Source organism: Oncorhynchus keta, chromosome 11 (assembly GCF_023373465.1).
Source record: "Oncorhynchus keta strain PuntledgeMale-10-30-2019 chromosome 11, Oket_V2, whole genome shotgun sequence".
NCBI classification, from domain to species: Eukaryota; Metazoa; Chordata; class Actinopteri; order Salmoniformes; family Salmonidae; genus Oncorhynchus; species Oncorhynchus keta.
In genome coordinates, this window is record NC_068431.1 from 3,444,618 (window position 1) to 3,468,344 (window position 23,727).

General features: G+C 44.6%; 1 long non-coding RNA gene and 1 pseudogene across 3 annotated transcripts in view; both read right to left on the reverse strand.

The window, feature by feature from the left end:
* Positions 1 to 13,181, reverse strand: part of LOC118373087 (baculoviral IAP repeat-containing protein 2-like) — a 63,372-nt pseudogene extending 50,191 nt beyond the window's left edge. Inside the window, exons 1-2 of the transcript XR_008146740.1 lie at positions 11,933 to 13,181; positions 8,885 to 8,999 (exon numbers count right to left, since the gene is read on the reverse strand). The product of XR_008146740.1 is annotated as a baculoviral IAP repeat-containing protein 2-like (transcript). The remainder of the gene's footprint in view (positions 1 to 8,884; positions 9,000 to 11,932) is intronic.
* Positions 13,182 to 16,667: 3,486 nt separating this feature from the next.
* LOC127933005 (uncharacterized) lies at positions 16,668 to 18,915 on the reverse strand. 2 transcript variants are annotated; one of them, XR_008146742.1, is made up of 4 exons: positions 18,855 to 18,915; positions 18,110 to 18,449; positions 17,804 to 17,973; positions 16,668 to 17,568 (listed from the first exon to the last, which is right to left on the reverse strand). It is a non-coding gene; the product is annotated as an uncharacterized LOC127933005 (long non-coding RNA). The 2 variants fall into 2 exon arrangements; XR_008146741.1 differs by having other exon boundaries at positions 16,668 to 17,602.
* Positions 18,916 to 23,727: the final 4,812 nt, after the last annotated feature.

A 23,727-nucleotide genomic window follows, 5' to 3' on the forward strand; every position in this document is an offset into this window, starting at 1 on the left:
TGCCCGATTTTGCTGCATAGCTAGAAAAGGTTGCCTTCTCGTCAGGACACTCGACACTGTTCATTAGGAGGAGATCGCATTGCATATCAAACACTATGCTACAAGCTAGCTAAATAAATAAAAAGATATCAAATATAAAGTGTTGGTCCATGTTTCATGAGCAGAAATAAAAGAGCCCAGAAATTTTCCAGGCAATGAAAAATATTATTTCTCAAATTTTGGACACATTTGTTTCCATCCCTGTTAATGAGCATTTCTCCTTTACCAAGATTATCCATCCACCTGACATGACAGGACATATGAAGAATCTGATTAAACAGCATGATGTTGCAATAGTCTGTGTCGGGGGGCTGGGGTCAGTCTGTATTATCTGGTGTAATTCTCCTGTCTTATTTGAAGTATGCTCCCTCCCGGAGGACCTGAGCCCTAGGACCATGCCTCAGGAAAACCTGCCCTAATGACTCCCTGCCCTAATGACTCCTTGCGGTCCCTAGTCCACCTGGCCGTGCTGCTGCTCCAGTTTCAACTGTTCTGCCTGCGGCTATGGAACCCTGACCTGTTCATAGCACGTGCTACCTGTCCCAGACCTGCTGTTTGTGTCTCTCTCCCTCTACCGCACCTGCTGTCTCAACCTATGAATGCTTGGCTATGAAAAGCCAAATGACATTTACTCCTAAAAAGGTACTAACCTTAAGAGGACTGGCCAGCACTCAGAGCCTGGTTCCTCTCTAGGTTTCTTCCTAGGTTCCTGCCTTTCTAGGGAGTTTTTCCTAGCCACAATGCCTCTACATCCTAATTGCTTGCTGTTTGGGGTTTGATTGATTGACAATCATTACACAGGCGCACCTTGTGCTGGGGGACAAAATGCCACTAAAATGTGCACTTTTGTCACACAACACAATGCCACAGATGTCTCAAGTTTTGAGAGAGTGTGCAGTTGGTGTGCTTATTGCAGGAATGTCCACCAGAGCTGTTGCAAGATAATCTTATGTTAATTTCTCTACCATAAGCCGCCTCCAACGTCATTTTAGAGAATTTGGCAGTACGTCCAACCGGCCTCAAAACCGCAGAACATGTGTAACCACGCCAACCCAAGACCTAAACATCCGGCTTCTTCACCTGCAGGATCATCTGAGACCAGCCCCCCGGACAGCTGATGAAACTGTGGGTTGGCACAATCAAAGAATTTCTGCTCAAACTGTCAGAAACTGTCTCAGGGAAGCTCATATGCATGCTCGCTGTCCTTCGACGTCGTAACCGAATTCAATGGGCAAATGCTCACAATTGGTGGCCACTAGCACGCTGGAGAAGTGTGCTCTTCACATATGAACCCGGTTTCAGCGGGCAGCGTGTACGGCGTCGTTGGGTTTGCTGATATATTTGTATTTAATATGGATCCCCCATTAGTTCCTGTTGAAGCAGCAGCTACTCTTCCTGGGGTTTATTCTGGATCCCCATTTGTTCCTGCCAAGGCAGCAGCTATTCTTCCTGGGGTTTATTCTGGATCCCCATTTGTTCCTGCCAAGGCAGCAGCTATTCTTCCTGGGGTTTATTATGGATCCCCATTAATGGGTCCATGCTTATTAGTAACTGGAATACGCAATTTCATAAATGTGTCAAGTGCAGAGTTTGTTTGCTCCTCATTACACACCAAGAGGCAAACAAAGCACTCTTCTGGTCAGGCTCCGGAGATGGGCACATCGCGCACCACTCCCTAGCATACTACTCGCCAATGTCCTGTCTCTTGACAACAAGGTTGATGAAATCCGAGCAAGGGTAGCATTCCAGAGAGACATCAGAGACTGTAACGTTCTTTGCTTCACGGAAACATGGCTCACTCGAGAGACGCTAACGGAGGTTGGTGCAGCCAGCTGGTTTCTTCACGCATCGCGCCGACAGAAACAACCATCTTTCTGGTAAGAAGAGGGTGGGGCGGTATGCCTTATGATTAACGAGACGTGGTGTGATCATAACAACATACAGGAACTCAAGTCCTTCTGTTCACCTGACTTAGAATTCCTCACAATTAAATGTCGACTGCATTATCTACCAAGGGAATTCTCTTCGATTATAATCACAGCCGTATATATTCCCCCCCAAGCAGACACGTCGATGGCCCTGAACAAACTTTATTTGACTCTTTGCAAACTGGAAACCACATATCCTAAGGCTGCATTCATTGTAGCTGGGAATTTTAACAAGGCTAATCTGAAAACAACACTCCCTGAATTGTGTTGGTAAAACCCTGGATCATTGCTATTCTAACTTCCACGACGCATATAAGGCCCTCCCCCGCCCTCCTTTCAGAAAAGCTGACCACGACTCCATTTTGTTGCTCCCTGCCTACAGACAGAAGCTAAAACAAGAAGCTCCCACGCTGAGGTCTGTTCAACGCTGGTCCGACCAATCTGATTCCACGCTTCAAGACTGCTTCCATCAGGTGGATTGGGAAATGTTCCGCATTGCTTCCAACAACAACATTGACGAATACGCTGATTCGGTGAGCGAGTTCATCAGAAAGTGCATTGATGGTGTCGTTCCCATAGCAACAATTAAAACATTCCCAAACCAGAAACCGTGGATTGATGGCAGCATTCGCGTGAAACCGAAAGCGCGAACCACTGCTTTTAACCAGGGCAAGGTTACCAGAAACATGACCGAATACAAACAGTGTAGCTATTCCCTCCGCAAGACAATCAAACAAGCTAAGCGTCAGTATAGAGACAAAGTAGAGTCACAATTCAATGGCTCAGACACAAGAGGTATGTGGCAGGGTCTACAGTCAATCACGGATTACAAAAAGAAAACCAGCCCTGTCACGGACCAGGATGTCTTGCTCCCAGACAGACTAAATAACTTTTTTGCCCACTTTGAGGACAATACAGTGCCACTGACACGGCCCGCAACCAAAACCTGCGGACTCTCCTTCACTGCAGCCGAAGTGCTTTGAGAGACTAGTCAAGGACCATATCACCTCCACCCTACCTGACACCCTAGACCCACTCCAATTTTCTTACCGCCCAAATAGGTCCACAGACGGTGCAATTGCAACCACACTGCACACTGCCCTAACCCATCTGGACAAGAGGAATACCTATGTGAGAATGCTGTTCATTGACTACAGCTCAGCATTTAACACCATAGTAGCCTCCAAACTCGTCATCAAGCTCAAGACCCTGGGTCTCGACCCTGCCCTGTGCAACTGGACTTCCTGACGGGCCGTCCCCAGGTGGTGAGGGTAGGTAACAACATCTCCACCCCGCTGATCCTCAACACTGGGGCCCCACAAGGGTGCGTTCTGAGCCCTCTCCTGTACTCCCTGTTCAACCACGACTGCGTGGCCATGCACGCCTCCAACTCAATCATCAAGTTTGCGGACGACACTACAGTGGTAGGCTTGATTACCAACAATGAAGAGACGGCCTACATGGAGGAGGTGAGGGCCCTCGGAGTGTGGTGTCAGGAAAATAACCTCACAATCAACGTCAACAAAACAAAGGAGAGGATTGTAGACTTCAGGAAACAGCAGAGGGAGCACCCCCATATCCACATCGACGGGACTGTAGTGCAGAGGGTAGAAAGTTAAGTTCTTCGGCGTACACATCACGGACAAACTGAATTGGTCCACCCACACAGACAGATTCGTGAAGGAACAGCAACGCCTCTTCAACCTCAGGAGGCTGAAGAAATTCGACTTGTCACCAAAAGCACTCACAAACTTCTACAGATGCACAATCGAGAGCATCCTGTCGGGCTGTATCACCGCCTGGTACGGCAACTGTTCCGCCCACAACCGTAAGGCTCTCCAGGGGGTAGTGAGGTCTGTAGGACACCTACACCACCCGATGTCACAGGAAGGCCATAAAGATCATCAAGGACAACAACCACCCGAGCCACTGCCTGTTCACCCCGCTATCATCCAGAAGGCGAGGTCAGTACAGGTGCATCAAAGCAGGGTCCGAGAGACTGAAAAACAGCTTCTATCTCAAGGCCATCAGACTGTTAAACAGCCACCACTAACATTGAGTGGCTGTTGCCAACACACTGACTCAATTCCAGCCACTTTAATAATGGGAATTGATGGAAATTTATGTAAAATATATCACTAGCCACTTTAAACAATGCTACTTAATGTTTATATACCCTACATTACTCATCTCATGTGTATATACTGTACTCGATACCATCTACTGCATCTTGCCTATGCTGCTCTGTACCATCACTCATTCAAATATCTTTATGTACATATTCTTTATCTCTTTACACTTGTGTGTATAAGGTAGTAGTTTGGAATTGTTAGGTTAGATTACTCATTGGTTATTACTGCATTGTCGGAACTAGAAGCACAAGCATTTCGCTACACTCGCATTAACATCTGCTAACCATGTGTATGAGGACCATTAACATCTGCTAACCATGTGTATGAGGACCATTAACATCTGCTAACCATGTGTATGAGGACCATTAACATCTGTGTATGAGGACCATTAACCATGTGTATGAGGACCATTAACATCTGCTAACCATGTGTATGAGGACCATTAACGCCTGCTAACCATGTGTATGAGGACCATTAACGCCTGCTAACCATGTGTATGAGGACCATTAACGTCTGCTAACCATGTGTATGAGGACCATTAACGTCTGCTAACCATGTGTATGAGGACCATTAACGTCTGCTAACCATGTGTATGAGGACCATTAACATCTGCTAACCATGTGTATGAGGACCATTAACGTCTGCTAACCATGTGTATGAGGACCATTAACGTCTGCTAACCATGTGTATGAGGACCATTAACGTCTGCTAACCATGTGTATGAGGACCATTAACGTCTGCTAACCATGTGTATGAGGACCATTAACGTCTGCTAACCATGTGTATGAGGACCATTAACGTCTGCTAACCATGTGTATGAGGACCATTAACATCTGCTAACCATGTGTATGAGACCATTAACATTTGATTTGATTTATGAGGACCATTAACGCCTGCTAACCATGTGTATGAAGACCATTAACGCCTTAACCATGTTATGAGGACCATTAACATCTGCTAACCATGTGTGAGGACCATTAACGCCAGGAACCAGGATGATTTGAGGGCCATTAACATCTGCTAACCATGTGTGTGAGGACCATTAACATCTGCTAACCATGTGTATGAGGACCATTAACGTCAACCATGTGTATGAGGACCATTAAAATCTGACTAACCAGTGTAGAGGACCATTAACGTCTTTTACCAGATGTGTAAAATGCCATTAATGTTCAACCTGATGAGGACCATTAACATCTGCTAACCTGTGTATGAGGACCATTAACATCTGCTAACCATGTGTATGAGGACCATTAACATCTGTAATGATGTGACAATTTTGATTTGATTTGTATTTTAATGACTAAAACATTAGTTTTTAACGCAGCCTAAAATCCAGAGGCCAGGAGCCAAGATGATTTGGATGGCCTCCGTCATTCCTGTAGAGTATCTTCTGTTTCCAGAAGGTGTCAAAGTTATCAATAAAAGTGACTCCAGCAGAGCTACAGTCTTTTAGCCAGATGTGTAATGCCAGTAATGTTCACACCTGAACGGCGATGGTACTGGACCTGAAATGACTGAATTAACGTCTGCTAACCAGGTGTATGAGGACCATTAACGTCTGTAATGACTGGCCATTGTTTTGAGTATTTTAATACTAAAATCAGTTCCTTAATAAAATCCATTTTCCAGATGTTCCGAGCTAGCCCTCCTGATGTTGTTTGACCCCACATGGACTACGACAGTGTCAGCTCCCGGCATCTGTGGAAGAACAGTCAGAAGCAGCCTTGTTATGTCCTGTACTCGTGCTCCTGGGTAGAACAGTCAGAAGCAGCCTTGTTATGTTCTGTACTCGTGCTCCTGTGGTAGAACAGTCTGAAGCAGCCTTGTTATGTCCTGTACTCGTGCTCCTGTGGTAGAACAGTCTGAAGCAGCCTTATGTCCTGTACTCGTGTTCCTGTGGTAGAACAGTCAGAAGCAGCCTTGTTATGTCCTGTACTCGTGCTCCTGTGGTAGAACAGTCTGAAGCAGCCTTGTTATGTCCTGTACTCATGCTCCTGGGTAGAACAGTCAGAAGCAGCCTTGTTATGTCCTGTACTCGTGCTCCTGGGTAGAACAGTCAGAAGCAGCCTTGTTATGTTCTGTACTCGTGCTACTGTGGTAGAACAGTCTGAAGCAGCCTTGTTATGTCCTGTACTCGTGCTCCTGGGTAGAACAGTCTGAAGCAGCCTTGTTATGTCCTGTACTCGTGCACAGGGTTTTTGCCTTGGAGACCGAGATGTTTCTCACCATAGAGCTGCCTATGATGACAGCTGGTGATGTTGAATCGACAGGTCTCTCAGAAAACCTCACGGTCTGATGAGGGTGGGAGCTCTGAGAATCTGAACCAGAGGTAGAAGCCACCGGAGAGGGACAGAACAGAGGACAAAGATGAAGACGCAGGTACCTCCAGATCAGATCTTGAATGAGAAGCAGGGCGGCAAAGCAGTTTCTGATCTGCGTCAGGTCCGGGCTCAACATCTCCAAAGACACCCCTGTTGCCAGAGGACACTTTCTTCGACTTCCACTGCGAGTGATGCATCTCCATGGCTGGTTGGTTGGGTCGAGGACAGCGCCGTCCTCCAGGGAAGGAGAAGAACCCGTCGGGGATGGAACCCTGCTCAGCACCGGCCAGTCAGCTGTGGAGAGCCGACACGCTGGCGACACTTCCAGACCAGAGTGGAATCCGGCTACTGGGGTGGAAGAAAAAGTAGGCGGGCGTGGACTCCCCAGTAGCTAGTGTAGGTTTGCTACATGCTTGCTAAGAGGAGCCACTTCACCACCCTGTAGTCCTCCGCAAGCAAGCAGTTGCTACATTGAAAGTCAGCACGGTCCACATTGTCCTGGAACAAAGCAAACAGCTCCTGCAGTGATGGAAACGTTCGATAGCGACCTGCATTTTAGACCGCCGAGCCAAATAGGCTAGCTGGGCTTCCATGTGCAGAATCTGGCAATATCCCGGGACAGACAGCAGTGCTCACAGCAACTAAGCCCAACAGAGCTGCAGGATCCCGGGACAGACAGCAGCGCTCACAGCAACTAAGCCCAACAGAGCTGCAGGATCCCGGGACAGACAGCAGCGCTCACAGCAACTAAGCCCAACAGAGCTGCAGGATCCCGGGACAGACAGCAGCGCTCACAGCAACTAAGCCCAACAGAGCTGCAGGATCCCGGGACAGACAGCAGCGCTCACAGCAACTAAGCCCAACAGAGCTGCAGGATCCCGGGACAGACAGCAGCGCTCACAGCAACTAAGCCCAACAGAGCTGCAGGATCCCGGGACAGACAGCAGCGCTCACAGCAACTAAGCCCAACAGAGCTGCAGGATCCCGGGACAGACAGCAGCGCTCACAGCAACTAAGCCCAACAGAGCTGCAGGATCCCGGGACAGACAGCAGCGCTCACAGCAACTAAGCCCAACAGAGCTGCAGGATCCCAGGACAGACAGCAGCGCTCACAGCAACTAAGCCCAACAGAGCTGCAGGATCCCGGGACAGACTGCAGCGCTCACAGCAACTAAGCCCAACAGAGACGCAGGATCCAACAAAAGTATATAAAAACACTGTCAGCTTTACGAAACAATAAGCCACGGTCTCTCGTTCAGCTTTCAGCGTTTCAACAACATTCAACAGAGCTGCAGGATCAAACCTGGCCACAGACAGCAGCGCTCAAAACAGCAACTTTGAAGCATAGCCAACAGAGCTGCAGGATCCAGAGAAAGACAGCAGCATTATGTCATCAGAGCTTCAAATAAGCCCAACAGAGAATTATCTAAGCTAGCTAAGTTTTCTTATTTAACGTATTTCAACAAATAGAACCTATATTTTTTTAAAACACTTTGTCAGTTCTTTAAAACTAAACAATAAGCCACGGTCTACACCTGTTGTATTCAGCTTTCAGATGTGAAAAACGTTTCAACAACATTCAACAACATTCAGTGTAGTTAGATGCAAACCTGCCAATATGCCAACCAAATTAAAAACTACCAGTTGCTAAAAACAGCTGGTTGAAGTACGTGGGAGGATTTGACAGCATAGCGCCACTTACGTCATGACTGCAACAGTAGGGACCAGAGAAATGTTCATCACAATATATTAGCATTATGTCATCAGATGCTTCAAATAAACATGTCTTTGCAAAATCAAATCAATGCCAGCTAATTATCTAAGCTAGCTAAGTTTTTCTTAATTTAACGTATTTCAACACCAGTATAGAACCTACCTTTTAATTTTTTTAAAACATGTAATTTTCCATTTGTTGAAATTGTTCTTAAAACTACATTGTTGGTTAAGGTCTTGTAAGTAAGCATTTCACTGTGAGGTCTACACCTGTTGTATTCAGTGCATGTGACAAATACAATTTGATGTGAAAAACTGCACCCTGTCTCCAACCCCAGTATAGAACCATCACCCACCTGAAACACTGCACCCTGTCTCCAACCCCAGTATAGAACCACCACCCACCTGAAACACTGCACCCTGTCTCCAACCCCAGTATAGAACCACCACCCACCTGAAACACTGCACCCTGTCTCCAACCCCAGTATAGAACCATCACCCACCTGAAACACTGCACCCTGTCTCCAACCCCAGTATAGAACCACCACCCACCTGAAACACTGCACCCTGTCTCCAACCCCAGTATAGAACCACCACCCACCTGAAACACTGTACCCTGTCTCCAACCCCAGTATAGAACCATCACCCACCTGAAACACTGCACCCTGTCTCCAACCCCAGTATAGAACCACCACCCACCTGAAACACTGCACCCTGTCTCCAACCCCAGTATAGAACCACCACCTACCTGAAACACTGCACCCTGTCTCCAACACCAGTATAGAACCACCCTGCCCTCGCCAGACTGCGCTCCGTTACCCCCAATGACGGAAACCGGGCGAAGGTGGAGATACGGAACAGTTCTGAGGGGAAAAAACATTACCATTGTAAAGTTATTAATAACAACATTATCACTATTGCACTTTCAAATCAAATGTTATTTTTTTTATTTAAAAAAAAAATTCTAACAATACTTTGAGAGCAAAATGCTTTAAATGTGTACACTACTTTGAGGTAGTGTGTGTAAAGTGTTTGTATCAGTCAAAAGTTTGGACACCTACTCATTCAAGGGTTTTTCTTTATTTTACTATTTTCTATTATTGTAGAATAATAGTGAAGACATCAACACTATGAAATAACACATGGAATCATGTAGCAACCAAAAAAAGTGTTAAACAAATCAAAATAGATTTTAGATTCTTCAAAGTAGCCTCCCTTTGACTTGATAACAGGTTTGCCCACTCTTGACATTGTCAACCAGCTTCACCTGGAATACTTTTCCAACAGTCTTGAAGGAGTTCCTACATATGCTGAACACTTGTTGGATGCTTTTCCTTCACTCTGCGGGCCGACTCATCCCAAACCATCTCAATTGGGATGAGGTCGGGGGATTGTGGCGGCCAGGTCATCTGACGCAACACTCCATCACTCTCCTTCTTGATCAAATAGCCCTTACAAAGCCTGGAGGTGTGTTGGGTGATTGCCCTGTTGAAAAGCAAATGATTGTCCCACTAAGTCCAAACCAGATGGGATGGCGTATTGCTGCAGAATGCTGTGGTAGCCATGCTGGTTAAGGCCAAACCAGATGGGATGGTGTATCGCTGCAGAATGCTGTGGTAGCCATGCTGGTTAAGTGTGCATTGAAACCACAAAATAAATCACAGACAGCGTCTCACAAAAGACAAGGCAACCAATCACCATCACACCTTCATTAGTGGTTTCTCCATTTCCATGCCTGACGGTGGAGTTAACTCAATGATCTTACCCTCACACCTTCCTGTGGTGGTCCTCCATGCTTTCATCATAGCACTGAGAACCACACAAACATCACACCTCTTGATCCATATTGCTGATCACTTGTGTGGGAACCACACACCATCAAACCTCCTCCTCCATGCTTCAGGTGTAAAGTGAGAACCATACACCATCACACCTCCTCCTCCATGCTTGTGTATATAATGCATCAGGTGTAAAGAACCACACACCATCACACCTCCTCCTCCATGCTTCAGGTGTAAAGTGTGAACCACACACCATCACACCTCCTCCTCCATGCTTCACGGTGGGAACCCCACACCATCACACCTCCTCCTCCATGCTTCACAGTGAGAACCACACACCATCACACCTCCTCCTCCATGCTTCAGAGTGAGAACCACACATGCAGAGATCATCCGTTCACCTACTCTGCGTCTCATGTATATAATGCACAAAAGACACGGCGGTTGGAACCAATCAAGTTTCTTCTTCTTATTTGTGTCCTTCATTAGTGGTTTCTTTGCAGCATTTCGACCATGAAGGCCTGAGGTGGAGTTAACTCCAATGATCTTACCCTCTGCACCGTTCCTGTGGTGGTCCTCATGAGAGCCAATTTCATCATAGCACTTGATGGTTTTTGGAACTTCACTTGAAGAAACATTCAAAGTTCTTGATATTTTGCATATTGACTGATCTTCATGTCTTGTGTGTGTGTGTGTGTGTATATATAATGTGTATCAGGTGTAAAGTGTGTGTGTGTGTGTGTGTGTGTGTGTGTGTGTGTGTGTGTGTGTATATAATGCGTATCAGGTGTAAAGTGTGTGTGTGTATATAATGTGTATCAGGTGTAAAGTGTGTGTGTGTGTGTGTGTGTGTGTATATTGCGTATCAGGTGTAAAGTGTGTGTGTGTGTGTGTGTGTATATAATGCGTATCAGGTGTAAAGTGTGTGTGTGTGTGTATATAATGCGTATCAGGTGTAAAGTGTGTGTGTGTGTATATAATGTGTATCAGGTGTAAAGTGTGTGTGTGTGTGTGTGTGTGTGTGTGTGTGTGTGTGTGTGTGTGTGTGTGTGTGTGTGTATGTGTAATAATGCGTATCAGGTGTAAAGTGTGTGTGTGTATATAATGCGTATCAGGTGTAAAGTGTGTGTGTGTGTATATATATCAGGTGTAAAGTGTGTGTGTGTGTGTAAAGTGTAAAGTGTGTATATAATGTGTATCAGGTGTAAAGTGTGTGTGTGTGTGTGTGTGTGTATATAATGCGTATCAGGTGTAAAGTGTGTGTGTGTGTGTGTGTGTGGTGTAAAGTGTGTGTGTGTGTGTGGTGTGTGTGTGTGTGTGTGTGTGTGTGTATATAATGCGTATCAGGTGTAATGTGTGTGTGTATATAATGCATATCAGGTGTAAAGTGTGTGTGTGTGTATATATAATGTGTATCAGGTGTAAAGTGTGTGTGTGTATATAATGCGTATCAGGTGTAAGTTTAAGGTGTGTGTGTATATACACTGACTATACCAAACATTAATAATATAATATATGCCATTTAGCAGACGCTTTTTTCCAAAGCGACTTACAGTCATGTGTGCATACATTCTACGTATGGGTGGTCCCGGGAATCGAACCCACTACCCTGGCGTTACAAGCGCCATGCTCTACCAACTGTGCTACAGAAGGACCCCTTCCTAATATTAATGAATAATATTGAGTTGCAACCCTCTTTTGCCCTCAGAACAGCCTCCATTTGTCGAGGCATGGAGTCTTCAAGGTGTTGAAAGCGTTCCACAGGGGACCATTCCTGTTGAGCGTGAAAAACCCAGCAGCCCGGCACCTACTACCATACAACGTTCAAAGACAATTAAAGCTTGTGTCCCGTTCACCTTCTGAATGGAGCACATACACAATCCATGACTCAACTTTCTCAAGGCTTAAACATCCTTCTTTCACCTGTCTTCAGGTGTACCTGAATAGTTGCCATACTGCAGGATGTGTATAACGTGTGTAAGGTGTGTACCATGTGTATATTAAGGTCTGTGCACCTGAAGAATTGTCATACTGCAGGTCTACTGGAGCTCCGTTCCGGCAGAGACCCATGAGGAACGGGCTGTTCTGGAGCTGAACCAGGGTGTCCATTCACAGACCGGTTAGACAGGCTAGATATACAGGTTATAGTCTATATATATATATGGGTTAGAGAGTCTAGATATATGGATTATAGAGTCTATATATGGGTTATAGCTTCTAGATATACAGATTATAGAGTCTAGATATAGCCTCTAGATCGAGTTTTTAGATTAAGTTCTGGATTCTTAATATAGTTCTAGAGTTTGTAGAATTAGATAAAAGGAAGGACCATTCTCCTCAGGGAGAGAGGGATGAGTAACCCAGGGCAGGGGGAATAAACACACACACACGCACACACACACACACACACACGCACGCACACACACACACACGCACACACACACACACACTGGAACAAGTGAGCTGAAAAAAGTGATTTGCCTAACGTGTCCCAGCAGGCTTTTCTGCTAAGAATACAAAGCTACAGAGAAAGAGAACATGATTAGATGGTGCTGTCTGTCTGTGATAGAAGAACAAATGCCATTTAGCAAACGCTTTTATCCGAAGAAACTTAAAGTTATGCATGCATACATTTTATATACGGGTGCATCCGTGGATCGAACCCACTATTGTTGCAAGCACCAAGCTCTACTAACAGAGCTACAAAGTACCGTCTGTCTGATACCACCAGAGTAGGCCACACCACTCTGTCCCCTCCTGATGGAGTCCACATCGATTCACCTCTTCCCTGTAGACTGGTTTCACAGACTGCTAGAGCCTCACTCATGAACTAAAGCCCCGTTTCCTCCCTGTCCCCTGGTCTCACCCCTGGTGTCATAGTCTCTCTCCTGGTCTTCACCGTCTCTCCCGTTGCCTGGTCTCCCTTACACACCTCTGTCCCCTGGTCTCACAGTCTCTCCCCTGGTCTCACCATCTCTCCCCTGGTCTCCCTTACACATCTCTGTCCCCTGGTCTCACGGTTTCTTCCCTGTACCCTGGTCTCTCTTACACATCTCTGTCCCCTGGTCTCACGGTTTCTTCCCTGTACCCTGGTCTCTCTTACACATCTCTGTACCCTGGTCTCTACCCATCTTCAACCGACACCACTCTAAACGCATGGCTGTGTGTAATGGGGCTGAGATATGGGGTTTGGTGTTAATGTAAAACAAGATGAATATGAACAAAAACGCATGCTCACCTGCTCATCCCCCCCCCCCACACACACACACACACACACACACACCCCCCCCCTGGGCATGGCGGGTCAGCCCTCTCCCCCCGATTGGAACATCCTTCCTGGGGGACTTTAGGTCTCCATGACAGAAGAGATTAACCCGGTATAAGGAAATAAAGATGTCTGTCTGAGGGGAATAAAAGGTTGTCCTCCTTCACGGACACTGATGACACCTGTAGGAGAGAGAAAAGTCACATTAAAAGGGGCAATCTGCAGTTTCTACATCCATTTCTAGACTTCTACATGAACAATACATACTCATTGATTCATAATTTATAGATGCCTCATGAGTTCAAATATCATACTTCATCAGAATCCAGAATATAAACTTGTTTTATATGTACACAAATACTGTATAGCTTCAACAACATGGATATCATAAACTAGGTTTCCAATTGGTGACAGTTCTTCAAGCGGATATTTTAAAAAGCTTGGAGTGATTACATAGTGCACACCAAATGTACTTTTGCTTAAATCCTGATAGCTTTGTCACAAACTAAATAGCAAATATGTCTACTCTGGACACGTGCGCTCAAGCCAACAGCTCACAGATAAGGTGCGGGTAGGTTAGTCTACATGATGACATTAATATTGATTGAAGAACAATATTTATATTTGTCAAGAACAGTCAAACGTCGATCATCACGTCACCAGAATAAGGCACATTCACCACCCTGTGAAGTTCATCATTTATTTCCCCTGTTGCCTAATAAACTGCATCATTTCCTGAGTCATACTGGGAGGACCAATCAACATATCATCACGTAACTCCAAATTTAGTTAGCGATACAGTAACCATCACATCTATTTGTGCATGAAAGGCGTTTTTATACAATTGTACCGAAACTTCCTGTTTCCATTACAGCTGACTTCCAAGATGGCGTAGCAGTTCAGACGTCTTTGTCTTCATCTTGTCCCATGTTTAGATGCACTATTGTAAAGTGACTGTTCCACTGGATGTCATAAGGTGATTGCACCAATTTGTAAGTCGCTCTGGATAAGAGCGTCTGCTAAATGACTTAAATGTAATGTAAATGTTTACATATTTTTTCCCCCTTCCTTTTTATATATTTTTTTATATTTTTACCTAAATTTCAACATACTCTCCTGCAACTCGCCTCACCCAATGCGGTACGGATCTGCTATGTTTAATACTTTAGAACCAGAACCGCCAACAGAAGCTAGCCAGCCGACTAGCTACTAGCTAATAGTCAGTTAGCCACGGCTAGCGGTCATCAGCTGACCTTAGCCTGATCAACTCCTTCCAGTCTGCACAGCGCGTTTCGACCCAGAACATACCGGACTGCTCTTTCTCCATCTCTGGTTTCCTACTGCAAGCTCTGAACCTTTTCACCTGGATCATCACAGCTAGCCAGCTGCCCCGCCGATTCTACCACGACTGGTCTACCGACATAACCCGCCCGAGGGATGTCAACAGGCTCCGCCGTCGCGAAGTCCCCTGAAGGCCTATCCGCTAGCCTACTAGCCGCGGCCCGCTAGCTGTCTAGAGCATATCGGACTGCTTGCTGAAGAGGACCATCAGCCAATTTCTTGGGCTACAATACCTATTTTGCCAATTGGCCTGGACCCTTTTACTGCCTACACGGAGCCCTGCTGATCCAACACAACTGGTCGGCCGACGTAACCGTCCGAGGTGACTACAACAGACTTCTTCTGTCACAACGTCCCCCCTAAGGCCCGTCTGCTAGCTGTCTGAATTGCCGCGTCTCCAGGTCGCCAAGCTACTCACTGGTCCCTATGATCACTTGGCTACGTATGCCTCTCCCTAATGTCAATATGCCTTGTCCATAACTGTTTTGGTTAGTGATTATTGTCTTATTTCACTGTAGAGACTCCAGCCCTGCTCAATATGCCTTAGCTAGCACTTTTGTTTCACCTCTCACACATGCAGTGACTTCACCTGGTTTAAACGATGCCTCTAGAGACAATATCTCTCTCATCGTCACTCAACGCCAGGTTTACCTCCACTGTATTTACATCCTACCATACCCTGATCTGTACATTATACCTTGAATTGATTTTTTCCATGCCCAGAAACCTGTTCCTTTTATTCTCTGTTCCGAACTCACTAGATGACCAGTTCTTATAGCCTTTAGAGGTGATGTAGAGGTGAATCCAGGCCCTGCAGTGCCTAACTCCACTCCTATTCCCCATGCGCTCTCATTTGTTGACTTCTGTAACCGTAAAAGCCTTGGTTTCATGCATGTTAACATTAGAAGCCTCCTCCCTAACTTTGTTTTACTCATTGCATGAGCACACTCTGCCAACCCTGATGTCCTAGCCGTGTCTGAATCCTGGCTTAGGAAGGCCGGCAAAAATCCTGAAATTTCCATCCCCAATTACAACACTTTCCGACAAGATAGAACTGCCAAGGGACGGCGTTGCAATCTACTGCAGAGACAGCCTGCAGAGTTCTGTCATACTATCCAGGTCTGTGCCCAATCTACTGCAGAGACAGCCTGCAGAGTTCTGTCATACTATCCAGGTCTGTGCCCAATCTACTGCAGAGATAGCCTGCAGAGTTCTGTCATACTATCCAGGTCTGTGCCCAATCTACTGCAGAGACAGCCTGCAGAGTTCTGTCATACTATCCAGGTCTGTACCCAATCTACTGCAGAGACAGCCTGCAGAGTTCTGTCATACTATCCAGGTCTGTGCCCAATCTACTGCAGAGACAGCCTGCAGAGTTCTGTCATACTATCCAGGTCTGTGCCCAGTCTACTGCAGAGACAGCCTGCAGAGTTCTGTCATACTATCCAGGTCTGTGCCCAATCTACTGCAGAGACAGCCTGCAGAGTTCTGTCATACTATCCAGGTCTGTGCCCAATCTACTGCAGAGACAGCCTGCAGAGTTCTGTCATACTATCCAGGTCTGTGCCCAATCTACTGCAGAGACAGCCTGCAGAGTTCTGTCATACTATCCAGGTCTGTGCCCAATCTACTGCAGAGACAGCCTGCAGAGTTCTGTCATACTATCCAGGTCTGTGCAGAGTTCTGTCATACTCTCTGTGCCCAATCTACTGCAGAGAGCCTGCAGAGTTCTGTCATACTATCCAGGTCTGTACCCAATCTACTGCAGAGACAGCCTGCAGAGTTCTGTCATACTATCCAGGTCTGTGCCCAATCTACTGCAGAGACAGCCTGCAGAGTTCTGTCATACTATCCAGGTTCACTGTGCCCAATCTACTGCAGAGACAGCCTGCAGAGTTCTGTCATACTATCCTGTGCCCAGTCTGCACTGTCTGTCATACCCAGTCTGTGCCCAGTCTACTGCAGAGACAGCCTGCAGAGTTCTGTCATACTATCCAGGTCTCTGTCAGAGTTCTGTCATACTATCCAGGTCTGTACCCAATCTACTGCAGAGACAGCCTGCAGAGATAGCCTGCAGAGTTCTGTCATACTATCCAGTCTCTGCAGAGTTCTGTCATACTATCCAGGTCTGTGCCCAATCTACTGCAGAGACAGCCTGCAGAGTTCTGTCATACTATCCAGGTCTGTGCCCAGTCTACTGCAGAGACAGCCTGCAGAGTTCTGTCATACTATCCAGGTCTGTGCCCAATCTACTGCAGAGACAGCCTGCAGAGTTCTGTCATACTATCCAGGTCTGTGCCCAGTCTACTGCAGAGACAGCCTGCAGAGTTCTGTCATACTATCCAGGTCTGTGCCCAATCTACTGCAGAGTTCTGTCATACTATCCAGGTCTGTACCCAATCTACTGCAGAGACAGCCTGCAGAGTTCTGTCATACTATCCAGGTCTGTGCCCAAACAATTTGAGCTTCTACTTCTAAAAATCCACTTCACTGTTGCCGCATGCTATAGACCACCTTCTGCACCCAGCTGTGCCTTGGACACCATATGTGAATTGAATGCCCCCCAGCTATCTTCAGAGCTCATACTGTTAAGTGACCTAAACTGGGACATGCTTAACACCCCGGCCGTCCTACAAGGTTGCCAGGTGCACAGTGTTTCCTCCGACACATTGGTGCGGCTGGCTTCCGGGTTGGATGCGCGCTGTGTTAAGAAGCAGTGCGGCTAGGTTGGGTTGTGTATTGGAGGACGCATGACTTTCAACCTTCGTCTCTCCTGAGCCCGTACGGTAGTTGTAGCGATGAGACAAGATAGTAGCTACTACAATTGGACACCACGAAATTGGGGAGAAAAAAGGGGGTAAAAACATATTTTTTAAATAAAATAAACAGTTCAGAAATCCATAATCCTCCCTAAAATCTCACCAGAACAGATTGATGGTTTCAGCCATGGTATTCTCATTGTCGTTGTACTGACTACCTACCAAGCCTCGGGTGACTATTCTTCAGACTACCTACCAAGCCTCGGGTGACTATTCTTCAGACTACCTACCAAGCCTCGGGTGACTATTCTTCAGACTACCTACCAAGCCTCGGGTGACTATTCTTCAGACTAGACTACTTCAGACTAACAAGCCTCGGGTGACTATTCTTCAGACTACCTAACAAGCCTCGGGTGACTATTCTTCAGACTAGCCTCGGGTGACTATTCTTCTACCTACAAGCCTCGGGTGACTATTCTTCAGACTACCTCCAAGCCTCGGGTGACTATTCTTCAGACTACCTACCAAGCCTCGGGTGACTATTCTTCAGACTACCTACCAAGCCTCGGGTGACTATTCTTCAGACTACCTACCAAGCCTCGGGTGACTATTCTTCAGACTACCTACCAAGCCTCGGGTGACTATTCTTCAGACTACCTACCAAGCCTCGGGTGACTATTCTTCAGACTACCTAACAAGCCTCGGGTGACTATTCTTCAGACTACCTAACAAGCCTCGGGTGACTATTCTTCAGACTACCTACCAAGCCTCGGGTGACTATTCTTCAGACTACCTAACAAGCCTCGGGTGACTATTCTTCAGACTACCTACCAAGCCTCGGGTGACTATTCTTCAGACTACCTACCAAGCCTCGGGTGACTATTCTTCAGACTACCTACCAAGCCTCGGGTGACTATTCTTCAGACTACCTACCAAGCCTCGGGTGACTATTCTTCAGACTACCTACCAAGCCTCGGGTGACTATTCTTCAGACTACCTACCAAGCCTCGGGTGACTATTCTTCAGACTACCTACCAAGCCTCGGGTGACTATTCTTCAGACTACCTACCAAGCCTCGGGTGACTATTCTTCAGACTACCTACCAAGCCTCGGGTGACTATTCTTCAGACTACCTACCAAGCCTCGGGTGACTATTCTTCAGACTACCTAACAAGCCTCGGGTGACTATTCTTCAGACTACCTAACAAGCCTCGGGTGACTATTCTTCAGACTACCTAACAAGCCTCGGGTGACTATTCTTCAGACTACCTAACGAGCCTCGGGTGACTATTCTTCAGACTACCTAACGAGCCTCGGGTGACTATTCTTCAGACTACCTAACGAGCCTCGGGTGACTATTCTTCAGACTACCTAACAAGCCTCGGGTGACTATTCTTCAGACTACCTAACGAGCCTCGGGTGACTATTCTTCAGACTACCTAACGAGCCTCGGACTATTCTTCAGACTACCTAACAAGCCTCGGGTGACTATTCTTCAGACTACCTAACAAGCCTCGGGTGACTATTCTTCAGACTACCTAACAAGCCTCGGGTGACTATTCTTCAGACTACCTACCAAGCCTCGGGTGACTATTCTTCAGACTACCTAACAAGCCTCGGGTGACTATTCTTCAGACTACTCAGGTACCTCAATCATCTTAGTTTGTTCTTATATGACCAGACCAGGAGAAAGCCTATTTTTTTTTACAAATTCACAAAGACTGCATTTAATTTAATGATTTTGTATGCATACAGTAACTAAGATTACTTTTCATATGCACTTTATATATATTTTGTTCGAATTTGTATTGATTAAAATATTCCCTTATTACAATAAAGAGAGTTTATATTCTCTCTTACTGCAGAGAACACTTTGATCTTGAACATAATTGTCTGTTGAGTTGAATTTCAAGAGCTGGATAAAAACTAGAGTTTATATACTTTAAGTTGATATAAAATGGTGCAGATTTCAGTTCCTTATAGCTTACTTTCACTGCTCCTACATTTTTGACTCATCCTACAGCGAATACTTTGATAATACCTTTGTTGTTTTGTTAAATTCTATAGTTTCTCTTGATGAAAGAGGGTGTTGTTTAGTCTTTGTCTATAGTTTCTCTTAATGCTAGGGGGTTAAAAAAAATGTGAAGGCCTTATCTTATTTGCAAAACAACTTTGAACAGATTTTAATTATATATATATATATATATATATTATTTTTTTTAAAGAGTCCCACTCCATTTCTGCTGATGCCAACTTCTGGAGGTCACAGTGAGGCAACGATATTTGTCTTTCCCATGGCTCTGAACGCTCCGCTAGGGTCATTACAATGAAACATTCCTTTGGTGGTAATATTCTACACTCGGACTGGATAATGTATACAGTTGAAGTTGGAAGTTACATCTTTGCCAAATACATTTAAACTAGTTGTTTTCACAATTACTGACATTTAATCCTAGTAAAAATTCCATCTTAGGTCAGTTAGGATCACCGCTTTATTTTAAGAATGTGAAATGTCAGAATAATAGTAGAGAGAATGATTTCTTTCAGCTTTTATTTCTTCCATCGCATTCCGAGTTGGTCAGAAGTTTACATATACTCAATTAGTATTTGGTAGCATTGCCTTTAAATTGTTTAACTTGGGTTAAACGTTTCAGGTAGCCTTCCACAAGCTTCCCACAATAAGTTGGGTGAATTTTGGCCCATTCCTCCTGACAGAGCTGGTGTAACTGAGTCAGGTTTCTAGGCCTCCTTGCTCACACACGCTTTGTAAGTTCTGCCCACAAATTTTCTATAGAATTGAGTTCAGGCCTTTGTGATGGCCACTCCAATACCTTGACTTTGTTGTCCTTGAGCCATTTTGACGCAACTTTGGAAGTATGCTTGGGGTCATTGTCCATTTAGAAGACCCATTTGCGACCAAGCTTTAACTTCCTGACTGATGTCTTGAGATGTTGCTTCAATATATCCACATCATTGTCCTTCCTCATGATGCCACCTATTTTGTGAAGTGCACCAGTCCCTCCTGCAGCAAAGCACCCCCACCACATGATGCTGCCACCCCCGTGCTTCACGTTGTGATGGTGTTCTACAGCTTGCAAGCCTCCCCCTTTTTTCCTTTTTCCTTATTCCAAGGTAAGAGGTTTTAGGTTGTAGTTAATATAGTATTTATAGGACCATTTCTCTCTATGCCATTTGTATTTCATATACCTTTGACTATTGGATATTCTTATAGGCACTATAGTATTGCCAGTGTAACAGTATAGCTTCCGTCCCCTTCCTCGCCCCTACCTGGGCTCGAACCAGGAACACATAGACAACAGCCACACTCGAAGCATCGTTACCCATCGCTCCACAAAAGCCGCGGCCCTTGCAGCGCAAGGGGAATAACTACTCCAAATCTAAAAGCGAGTGACGTTTGAAACAGTATTAGCGCACACCCAGCTAACTAGCTAGCCATTTCACATTGGTTACACCGGCCATTAGGCTGATAGGCTTGAAGTCATAAACAGCGCTGTGCTTGCGAAGAGCTGCTGGCAAAACGCACAAAAGTGCTGTTTGAATGAATGATTACAGGCCTGCTGCTGCTCAGTCAGACTGCTCTATCAAATCAGACTTAATTATAACATAATAACACACAGAAATACGATCGAATCCGGAAACTATCATTTAAAAAACAAAACGTTTATTATTTCAGTGAAATACGGAACCGTTCGGTATTTTATCTAACGGGTGGCATCCCTAAGTCTAAATATTCTTGTGACATTGCACAACCTTCAATTAATTCACAATGAGCCAGGCAGCCCAAACTGTTGCATATACCCTGACTCTGCGTGCAATGAACGCAAGAGAAATGACACAATTTCACCTGGTTAATATTGCATGCTAAACTGGATTAGTAGTTATACTAGTGATTATAACTAGTGATTATGATTGATTGTTTTTATAAGATAGGTTTAATGCTATCTAGCAATTTACCTTGGCTTCTACTGCATTCGCGTAACAGGCAGGCTACTTGTGGAGTGCAATGGTTAGAGCGTTGGACTAGTTAACTGTGCGGTTGCAAGATTGGAACCCCTGAGCTGACAAGGTGAAAATCTGTCGTTCTGCCCCTGAACAAGGCAGTTAACCCACTGTTCCCAGGCCATCATTGAAAATAAGAATGTGTTCTTAACTGACTTGCCTGGTTAAATAGAGGTATAATAAATATATCTGTATTTTTGGGCGACGATTTTTTTTTTTTTTAATTATCGGAAATCGGCGCCCAAAAATACCGATTTCTGATTGTTATGAAAACTTGAAATCGGCCATTCCGATTAAATCGGTCGACCTCTAGTATCTTCACAAGGTCCTTTGCTGTTGTTCTGGGATTGATTTGCACTTTTCGCACCAAAGTATGTTCATCACTTGGAGACACAACACATCGCCTTCCTGAGTGGTATGACAGCTGCGTGGTCCCATGGTGTTCATTCTTGCGTACTATTGTTTGTACAGATGAACTTGATACCTTTCTGCGTTTGGAAATTGCTCGACTTGTGGAGGTCTACAATTTTTTTTCTGAGGTCTTGGCTGATTTATTTAAATTTTCCCATGATGTCAAGCAAAGAGGCACTGAGTTTGAAGGTAGGCCTTGAAATACATCCACAGGTACACCTCCAATTGACTCAAATGATGACAATTAGCCTATCAGAAGCTTCTAAAGCCATGACATCATTTTCTGGAATTTTCCAAGCCGTTTAAAAGCACAATCAACTTAGTGTATGTAAACTTCTGACCCACTGGAATTGTGATACGGTGAATTATAAGTGAAATAATCTGTCTGTACACAATTGTTGGAAAAAATACTTGTGTCAGGCACAAAGTAGATGTCCTAACCGACTTGCCAAAACTATAGGTTTTTTTAAAAGAAATTTGTGGAGTGGTTCAAAAACTAGTTTTAATGACTCCAACCTAAGTGTATGTAAACTTCCTACTGGATACAATTATTGATGAAACACAGTCTGGCTTAATGAGGAACAGACATATTTCTAACAATAAAAGACGAGTACTAGACATACTTGACTACTCAGATCTGATAACTGAGGATAGCTTCATATTATTTTTATTGACTACTCAGACCTGATAACAGAGGATAGCTTCATATTATTTTTATTGACTACTCAGACCTGATAAGAGGATAGCTTCATATTATTTTTATAAAGCATTTGACACAGTGGAGCATCAGTTCCTCTTCAACTCCCTTGAGAAATTTGGTTTCGGGGATTTTTTCTGTAAGGCAATTAAAACTCTCAATACGAATGGTAACAGCTCTATCAAACTAAAACATGTCCCCTCACTTAGATTTGAGTTGAAGAGAGTAAATTAGGCAAGGTTGTCCTATCTCACGTGTCTATTTTCATTAATCCCCCAACTTCTTACAAATTCTATTTTTTTTAAAGTCCTGTACAAGATATTAGCCGGTAAAGAAACTATAATAAGTCAGCTGGCTGACATTACTACATGTTTTTTGAAAGACGCTAGTCAGATTGCCATATCGAAATCATGGCTGTCGAAGATTGTGTGACACCCTCACATTATGATATTCCAGTGAAAGAAGAACTTACATATTTAGGTATAACCATCACAAAGGATCAGAAGTCTCGAGTCCTAATAACCAAGGCTGAGAGTATCTCTAGTAGCATATGCCGCTCTATCTTTATATCTTGAAGGTAAAGGTACAATAAGCAAGGAGATCGTTGAAAAGCATCTCGTCTTTCTGTGGAGAAACCATACCCATTACAGTAGAAAAACTGTTGTAATGAACACTTATGAGAATGGTGGGCTGAATTTTCTGGACTTTACTACCTTAAATACTTACAAGATCAATTGGATAAAACAATTCCTAAGCAGACCCACTTCTATGTGGAACTGTATTCCTCATCATGTCTTCTCTACAACTTCATATTGTTTTGCAATAATAATATTGACAAAGTTCCAGTGAAACTCTGTTTTTCATTGGCAGGTTCTCTTGTAATGGTCCTTAATTTATAAGCATCATTTTTCTCCACACAGATATTATATATGGAATAATCGTGACATATTGTATAAAAATACCTCTTCGTTTTTAGAATATTGGTTCTGAAATAATATCCTATTGGTGAGCCAACTGGTAAATGCAGAGGGTATTTTACTTCATTATAAGGAATTCTTATCATTTTCCAAGATCCCTGTAACAGCTAAAGATATTGCAATTGTTTTAGAGCTATAGGAACCTTGTTTCAACAGGATGTTGTATCTATACCTTATTGTCATGCCTTATTGGAATGGATTTATTGATAATATCTGAAAATGTTTGGATGTTGCTACACACATACCTACATGTTAACAAAATTAAGGAAGTTTATTTTTCAATTATTCACATATATTATCCTGCCAATCACTATATGAAAAAGAAGAAAAAAGAACATAT